The sequence below is a fragment of the Cornus florida genome, unplaced genomic scaffold (assembly GCF_030987335.1).
Source record: "Cornus florida cultivar Cherokee Brave unplaced genomic scaffold, ASM3098733v1 CherokeeBrave_3.0.0_Hap2_Chr08, whole genome shotgun sequence".
NCBI classification, from domain to species: domain Eukaryota; kingdom Viridiplantae; phylum Streptophyta; class Magnoliopsida; order Cornales; family Cornaceae; genus Cornus; species Cornus florida.
In genome coordinates, this window is record NW_026775578.1 from 76,411,579 (window position 1) to 76,420,852 (window position 9,274).

At 35.7% G+C, this 9,274-nt stretch overlaps 1 pseudogene; it reads right to left on the minus strand.

The window, feature by feature from the left end:
- Positions 1–416: 416 nt before the first annotated feature.
- On the minus strand, positions 417–515 carry LOC132272049 (small nucleolar RNA R71; annotated as a pseudogene).
- Positions 516–9,274: the final 8,759 nt, after the last annotated feature.

Consider the following 9,274-nt stretch of genomic DNA (forward strand, 5'->3'; position numbering starts at 1 on the left):
GTCCAAGCTAACAATGGAGTTCATGTAGAGCCACCGATTGTGAATCCTCCCATTGCTTTAAGAGATCACTATGTGCCTAATGAATACAATGCACCAATAAGCATTTGTCTTCCTCAATTTAGAGCACATCATTATGAAATCAAGTTACAAACCATTCAAATGCTTCTCAATTATTTTGGGTTACCTAATGAAGAACCATATAAGCATTTGGATGAATTTCTTGAAGTGTATTCCACCATAAAATATACGGACATGCCGGAAGAAGTTTTGAGGTTGAAACTCTTCCTATTCACCTTAAAAGATAAGGCAAAATATTGGTTTAACAATTTGAGACCTCTTTCTATAACTTCTTGGGCGGAAATGCAACACGAGTTCTTGAGAAAGTATTATCCCGTGTCCAAAACCAATGCCATGAAAACTTCAATTCATGAATTTTCACAAGGGAATGGGGAAATGTTACATGAGGCATGGGAACGGTTGAATGATTTGCTTAGGAAATGTCTTCATCACGACATTCCTAAATGGCAAATAGTTCAATATTTTTATGAAAGTTTGTCAGATAACCATAAGGGCATGGTTGATGCCTCAATGGGAGGTTCATATTTGGACAAACATGAAGATGATGTGTGGTGTTTATATGAGAACGTGAGTGAAAACTCAATGCACCGATCTTTGTCTTCTAAAAATGGTAGAAATGTAGGTAGAAGGAAGAATTCAAACTTATACCAAGTGGACAATTCTTATGACATAGTTGCTGAGGTGAAGTTTTTAACTCAAAGGTTTGATCAACCAAAATTTCGCTCATCAAGTGTCTTCTTCCCCTTATAATCATCATCATCATTCTAATGAATCTTGCATGACTTGTTCAAGTGTGTTACATTCTACTTCCAATTATCCCCATGGACATGTGCATAGTGAGCACCATGAACAAGTTAATACCTCTGACGGCCCAAGTTTTGTAAACCCGTTAAGTCAGTGATGACCAAAAGATGACCCGATAACGGATCCAAAATGCGGAAGCAAAATATACAAAATGACCTCTAAAGATTTACGTCATCCCTAAGGCACCAAAATGACTCCCCATGAAGCCATGGAACTCAAATAAGCCAAGTAATGAAGCAAGAATGTCAAACCCGATAAGAAATGAACCAAGGGTAAAATGGTCATTTCTAACTAAAATGGATGCTACCATGCATACCATTGAAGATACAATAAAAAATGAATGAAATTGGACTCAAGAATCGCCTGATTCAGAGTTCGGACGGAAAAGATTTGAAAAGGGACAAAGTGACATTCTCCGTTTAAGAGATGCCACGAACCTATCTCACTAAAATTAAAATAACTCTCATTATAGATGGAGTTTTGAAGTGTGGTTAGTACCATTGGAAAGCTAACTTCAAGTTCTTGAACTTAGACTTAAGAACGACTTAATTTGGATTAGGAATACAAGAGTTATGGCCCTCTGAAGTTGATGCAAGGAAGCTGTCCAAGGAAAAATGAAGTGAAATGGTCCCAGGGAGGATCGGTAGACCGATGGCAAGGACCAACTGGCCAAACCTCAACCTTCGGTCGGCCAAACCCCAATTATCAGTCGGTTGATGTAGCAGACAACATGTGTCAGCCGGCTGATGGCCTTCATCAGCCGACCGACGTAGCAGACAGCAGCAAAAGCTGCTGCTGCTATGTGATGAAAACTCACCCGGTCCAACCTTGATGCATGCATATATTCCAATTGATCCATAATAAGTTTAAAAACATTTTCTAACCCCATTCAAGCACAAACAACATGCTAAACCAAAGGGAAACTTGAAACCTACACAATGCATGAATTTTTGCATAAAAAATTCATAATTCATTCCAAAAATAGTTTAAAAGTTGCAACTTAAGAGTTTTATGAAATATGAGCAGGCCTGCAAACATAAAATGATATTTTAGACGCGCTACAATGGCCTATGGCCTCATTTTAATCGATTTACAAAATTTGACCTTTCAAACCTCCAATAGGCTATTAGGGAAAAACTTGTGTTTAAAAGCATACATATAAATTTAAAGTTTAATGGCCCTTGGCCTCATGTTATACATACAAGAAGAGCATCAAAAAGTGTACTTAAATACACATTACATGAAGGAAGCCATCTTAGCTTCTAAAATTTCATACATCCATGGTATACAAAAGTATAACATCCAAAAGTAAAACATGCTAAACAAGTGCATGTCCATATACAAAAATGCTTCAAATGGTTCACAGGTCCTTAAGGATGATAAGCATCAGAGAACATTGTCTCCTTACTTGTAAAATGACCCACACAACTAGGCTGAGTAATTAAGCTACTCGTAGGAAGAAGCATATACGTATACCCTAAAGTTTCAATATCATTGCAAGATCAATATAGGCGAATACAAGGGAGCATTCCACTTAACGTCTATGTTCAAGGTGTTCTAAGGGATCATCCTAAGCTAATACAATGATTCCATCATAACACAATAATAATATCAATGTACTTAACAACATCAAATCGCCAATAATCAAAATCACAAGTCACAATTAAACATTGGTTGTCAACTTGGAAATGAATACGAAATCAAATAGTGGAATACTTGGATATCAAATCTCGGATAAAGCCAAGACCTAAACGATTATTCCGAGCATTAACCCACTGGGAATACCACCCTAGTGCGCACTATAAATGGGGAGAACTCATACCTCCCACACTAGAGACAAACTCTAGCCATGTCTTTTATAACAATGTCCCAAGAGAATTGAAAATATATTAAGTTCAAAACTTATACACAAATATTAAGGCATATATACTACATTCCATGCACAAGTATTTTGAAACCACACAAACCATGTCTTAGGGTTCCAAGTCTAGAATGGCATAATAAATGACAAGTCTTCATCATGATATAATGTATAAAACAATATCACCAACTTATCAATTTAAATCATGTCTCAACAATAAGTTTATATACTGATTCTTAACATTTTAGCAATAAGCTTCTAAAGTAATCACAAGTAGTTATCAACAAGAATATAGAATTATCACCACCATCAATATAGCAATTCAAGTCAATAGGAATTCTATACAACGTTAATAATTCTATAAGAGTTTTTTATCACTACCACATGTGAAAATACTAGAATTTAGCATACTACTAAATCATATCATTCTTCTACACAAGGTATATACATATTATAAATGCTTAAATCAATAAACCCTAAGTCAAAAGTAAGAGTTTCCTATAATATGCAAGACTATCATATTAAAGCATGTACACAATATGTATTAAACCCCAAAGGATTTAAAACACTCAAAGTATAAATATACTACCACCACTACTTCAATAGAGAATTGTATCTCTATAATCCAAAGCAACCAAGCTCAAAATGGATAACAAGTCCAGGGTTTTTGAAGAGGAGAGTGAGAGGAAAATTTTGCTTCCCAAGGCCAATGGTGTAGGTGAATGGAAGGAGGCCAAAATGAGGAAACAAGCTCTAAATCAAGCTTTTCGCCAATGGTGGCTAGGTTAGGGTTTTGAAGAATAAGTGAAAATGAAAAAGGTAAAGTGAAAATGGTGAGTGGAGGATCTAGTACTCCTCCACTCACTATGTGCTCTTGCATTACCTCTCACACACACACACAATGTAAGACTAATTTGTGAGCCTACACTTGTCACAAATCTATGGCTTCCTCCAAGGCTTAATCTTAAGCCTACACTTGTCAACCATCCAAGCCAACAAGTGCACCAATCCTAGGCTAACAAGTTGGTGAATCTCCACCCTCCACATGTCACAAGATCATGCTTCCAAGTCTCCCCACCCAAATGCCAACAAGTGGCTCCATGAGAGTGCGACACTTGTCACACTTTTCAAAAATTACAAAAAGGTCCTTGTCCAAAATATCTTCCAAATTAAATTGTAAAAATGGTCCCCAAGATGAAAAATAATTAGTTTACATAATTACACTAAAACCCCAAAATCAAGAATAATTTCCAAAAAGTATGCATCCATGCCCTTTACGAAAAGTAAACAACTAGAATGCATTTTCTACTAAAGTAAAAATACAATTATCATGGAAATCAAATATTATGGATGCATGCAAAGCCAGAATCAAATCCGAGTACAAAAAGTGAGGTTTTTGCAAGGAAAAATGATAAATAGGAAAAAGACAAAATAGGGAAAAGGACAAAAAAAGAAATTACCGAAAAAAAAGAAAGGAAGGAAAATGACCGGGTCATTACAATACCATTTTTGTTAATCAAGGGAATAATCCCTATGGGAATCATTACAATCCCTGGTGGAGGAACCATCCCAATTTCTCTTGGAAAAGCCAAGGGGAAGGCTCAAACCCTCCCCAAAGTGGTTTCTAAAGGAAGTATGTTCCACCTCCCGTGCAAAGCCAAGGTTCCCAAGGTTATCGTTCATCCTACCAAGCTCCCAATGGAAATCAATTTTTGAATTCTCATTTTCCTAATCAACCATCATATTCTCAAGGTCATTAAAGAAGTCTCGCATTTGAGGAAAAAGCTTTATCGGCTTTGGGTACTTTGGAGGCAAACATTTAATTGCTTCATTCTCACTTCCAATCAATTGCCAAGCCAGAAAACCAAGTAGGAAAAATAGCTAGCACTTTGAATGCGAGAGAGAAAGGAAAAATGCCTATCAACCCCCCACCAAAGCAATAATTTGTTGTGGAGACCACTTCCCCTTTAGAAGGTCCTACACTTGAACATGTTAATGCGGTGACCATTTTGAGATGTGGAAAGGTTATTGACAACCAAGTTAGTGAGTCTAATGAAAAGAGTGAACCGGTGCAACCTAGTGTTGACACCCATCCCGTTTCACATCCTATTCCTCATTCATTAAGTGCAAAGGACCCCATTGTTGAAACTTCTTCACAAAAAGTTTTTTGAAAATATGTTTGAAAAATCTTTTGAGCCAAAGGCTCTATTCCCGGATGCTTTAAAAGCATCCGCATCTTTTGAAAAGCAACAAGGTAAAATGAATGAAATCATTGATGTATTTAGGCAAGTTAAAATCAATCTTCCTCTATTGGATGCAATTTGACAAATTCCGGCTTATGCCAAGTTCTTGAAAGATCTATGTACTCTAAAGAGGAAAAACAAAAGCCAAGCACCTAGAAAAGTTGTACTTACCGAGCAAGTGAGCTCTATCTTGCAACACAACACTCTTTCTAAATTCAAAGACCCCAGTTCACCCACCACATCATGCACTATAGGTGACCATCTTATCAATCGGGCTCTTTTGGATTTAGGAGCAAGCATAAATCTTCTTCCCTATTCAGTATATGTCCAATTAGACTTCGGTGAATTGAAACTAACGTCGATAGTTTTGCAACTAGCCGACCGATCCATTAAAAAGCCTCGGGGTATTGTTAAAGATGTTTTGATTAAGGTTGACAAGTTCTTCTTCCCGGTTGATTTTGTTCTCATTGACACGAAACTGGTTCCAAATCCTAAGAGCCAAATACCCGTTATCCTCGGCCGTTCTTTCTTGGCTACCGCTAATGCCAACATCAATTGTAGGATGCGGATACTGAAGATCTCTTTTGGCCACATGAAGGTGAAGTTAAATATTTTTAACTTGATCCCCAATGCCATGGATAAACATGAAGACATTTGTGTTGTGGAAAAATGTGTTGAAAGCAAAAATAAGTTAGCTCCTTATTTTGAAAAATCAAATGGTTTGCCTTTGAAAGAGTTTTCAAAAGATGTATTGAATTGCAATGTTGAACGGGCATGGAAGCCCAAAAGTTTCGTTGATCAAAAGTCGTCAAATGCACTTGAATCAAATCCAACAATTTCCTTAGGGAATGATTTGTTGGGTGGGGTTCAAAGTTCAATTCACCCCATTGAGAAGGGGATGTTTAGCAAGATCTTTGATCCGGGCTAAAAGAGCCCAACGTCTTGCTAGAGACGTTAAAGACTAGTAATTCATAGGGTTTTTTAACCCTATTCCTCCCTTATTTCTTGTTTTTGTAATTTTCTGCGTCGTCTAGATATGATTTGAGTTGATAATTCCAGTTTTCGGGTAGTTTCTTGCATTTCTTACACTTCCAGTGTCTTTTCGATCGATTGAAGACCATTTCGATGGATCGAAGTTCCACTTCGATCGATCGAACCCTTTGAGATCACAACTTTTCATCTTCTATTTGGATCGATCGAAGAAAGTGTTGGATTGATCGAAGACCCCTTCGATTGATCGAAAATGTATCTTTTCGAATTTTGAGAAAACTGCTTTGGCTGTTGGCTTTCTCCCTAACCTTAATTTTTAATTCATTTTTATTTTTCTATCTCTTCTTTTCTTTTTCTTTTTCTTTTCTCTCTCTCTACCTCCATCAACTCTTGGCATTCTCTCTCTCCCCAAAACTCTCATCTTCTCTCCCTCTCAAAACCTTTTCACCTCTCAATCTCTCAATCCCTCACCTCAATCCTCTCCCCCAACTCTGGCGAGGATCCCCAATCCAACCAACCACCTTCTTCTCTCTTTTCCGGTGAAGGAGACCACACCTATCATCGTCGCCGTCTCCATAGAAACCAGAGAGAGCTTTCGCCAAGCTCATTTTCTCAATCTCTCTCATATTTCTCTCATCGGAGCCCTCTATTCTCTTCCTCTCCAGTCGATTTAGGCCAAGGAGAGCCCGATCTATTCACCAGCGAACTCTGCAACTTCCGGCAAGACTCCGGTTGTCACTTCCGGCCACGGTTTGGCTGGAATTCTTGATCTCTTTCCGAATATCTCTCTCTTTATTTCCTCTCCTCATTTCTGAACTAGGTATGACATTATAGTTTTATTTTATTTTAATTTTAGTTCTTATTTTATTTTTGCATATTTCCATTATAGTTTTATTTTCTTTTTAAATATTTGATTGTATATATATTGTGTTGAATCATGCAAAATAAATGAAAAATGATTTTTTTTCTTTTTTTTTTTTTTTTTTTTTTTTTTTTTTTTTTTTGGCAAAATCAAAACTTAAAAGCAAAAATGATGAGAAACAAAAAATAAAAATAAAGAGGAAATGGATTGAAATAGAATCATGGGAATGTGACTTTTTCAGGACTGTGACCCTTGGACTGTGTTTATTAGCGGTGCCCTTTGGTTAAGGAGATTGGAAAACTTTGTTAAAAGGTTGTGAATGGAGTATGGTAGGTAGTGTAGAAGGAGAATGGACAAAATTTAAAATGTGGATTTGTGTTTGTGGGCGGTGTCCCTTTTGCCATGTTGAATGTATATATGCTTCTATATTTGTCTCTTTGTTTTAAAATTTGTGGAATGCTCATTTTTAAGGGGGAACACATGCTGAAATTTTGCAAAAATGATCTTGAATTGTAGTTTTTAGTGGCATGTGGTCTATTTTTGTGGACTTGAATTGAAATTGGAAATTGAAAAGAACTTCTAAGATAAGATTTTGGAATTGAATAGAAATAGATAAACAAATTTCTTGGGAAGTTGTTTTTAAGTTTAAACTTGTGAATGGAATTTGAAATTTGTTACTATGGATATGAAATTTTAAATGTCATAGAATGGAATGGATGTTTGTTAATTTGAAATAAAGCTTAATTATCAAAATGGTTTTGATTTTGAAATTTGAATTGAAAATGGATACTTTTTTAACTTGAAAAATTCTTGGCAATTTTGAACTTGAAATGGCTATGAAGTTGAATCTTGTGAGCATGCTTCTTGACTTGTTTCATTTGTTTTTAGTATGAAATGCATGGATGTTGTTTGGTTCTAAGTTGTTTAAATGCATGATTTTACTTGCAATTTATGCCTTTGAATTTGAAAATGCAAAGTCATGTTTAAATTGCATAAATGAGTTTCAAATGGAACCTTTTTGGAAGTTTTGATCTTAAATTGCTTCTTGCCCATGGTTAAGGTGCATTGGTTTAGCAAATTGATTCTTGAATGCTTAAAATGCCATTGTAATTACACTTGTTGGTTTCAAAATGTAAAAAGGGAATTTTTGAACTTTGTTTTGAAAATGAGAAGTCGAGTTGCTTTATTCCCTCTTTTATTTATTATTCAATGCATGATTCTTGTTCTGATGTTTATCTACAATGCATTTGAATATTTGGACCCCAAAGTTTTCAAAAATTCCAATTCGCCCAAAAAGTGTTGTAATTTCCAAAGTTGACCAAAATGCCCTTAAATGAGTTGGAACTTGTTCCATTTGATTCCTTTCCATCCAAATGCATGTGCTAAGTGCTTTTGAACTTATTTGTACTCAATTCTTCATTCTTGCCGTGCTAGGGTATAAGTTTGATACCTTTTGACCTAAACTTATCATGATTTTGGACTTTTTTGAGAAATGTGTTGGATTGCTATTCCAAACCAAACTTTTTGAAGTTAGATGTTCATTGTTGCTTTATGAACTTGAAACTTGTCAAATGTGATCTTCTTTGAATAATTATGTGCATTTTGGAATAAATTGCAGCTTGTTACTTGTATATACACATTTTGCACACACTTTTGTCACATTGATGGTTTGGAAAGTTTGAGTGCTTATTTGGAATAAAACATTGTTGCATTTACCTTTGAATAAGTTTGGGGGAGGGAAATGAATGTTTAAAGTTCAACACAATTGTTTGGGATATCTTTGTTGTTCTTTGGCCTTAGTCACTATTTGAGAGCTTGACTTGAACTTTTAAACTGTCATTTGAAGATATGTTGCTTTATCTTAGAAAATGTCTATTAAAATGCCATTTGCTTGATTCTATACACTTGTGATCCATTTTTGAAAAGCCAAGTAAGGGCTTGAGACCGAGGTCATTTGCCGGTCATGATTTTGATTCACAAATGGTAAGTTTCTTGTATTCTCAGTCATTGACCATTCTTTGCTCCATTTAAGCTTTAAAAGGGGTCGCGAGCCATAAGAGATCATTTTTCTACTTATTTATTGCTTAAAGGGGGTTACGAGCCATGAGTGATCATAGGATGTTGATTTTGTTGAATTGGAGTGCTGGATATTTCTTTGATTGGAGTTTAACTTTAATATTTGTGCATCATTCAGATATATGCCATTTAGTTGCATACCATGTCCAGGATTCATTTTTGAACTTGTGTATCATAACATACCTAGGATTGAAGTGTTTTACAACCGTGCAATTCACTTAGTCTTTATTTTATGATATGCATGCTTCTTGAGTTTTAAGTTGACAGTTGCAATGTTTATATTCTCCATGTTATCCTGCTTGCTCAATTGGTCTTAAATGTTGAATTTGTAGACATTCTTACTTAGGAATTGATACAATA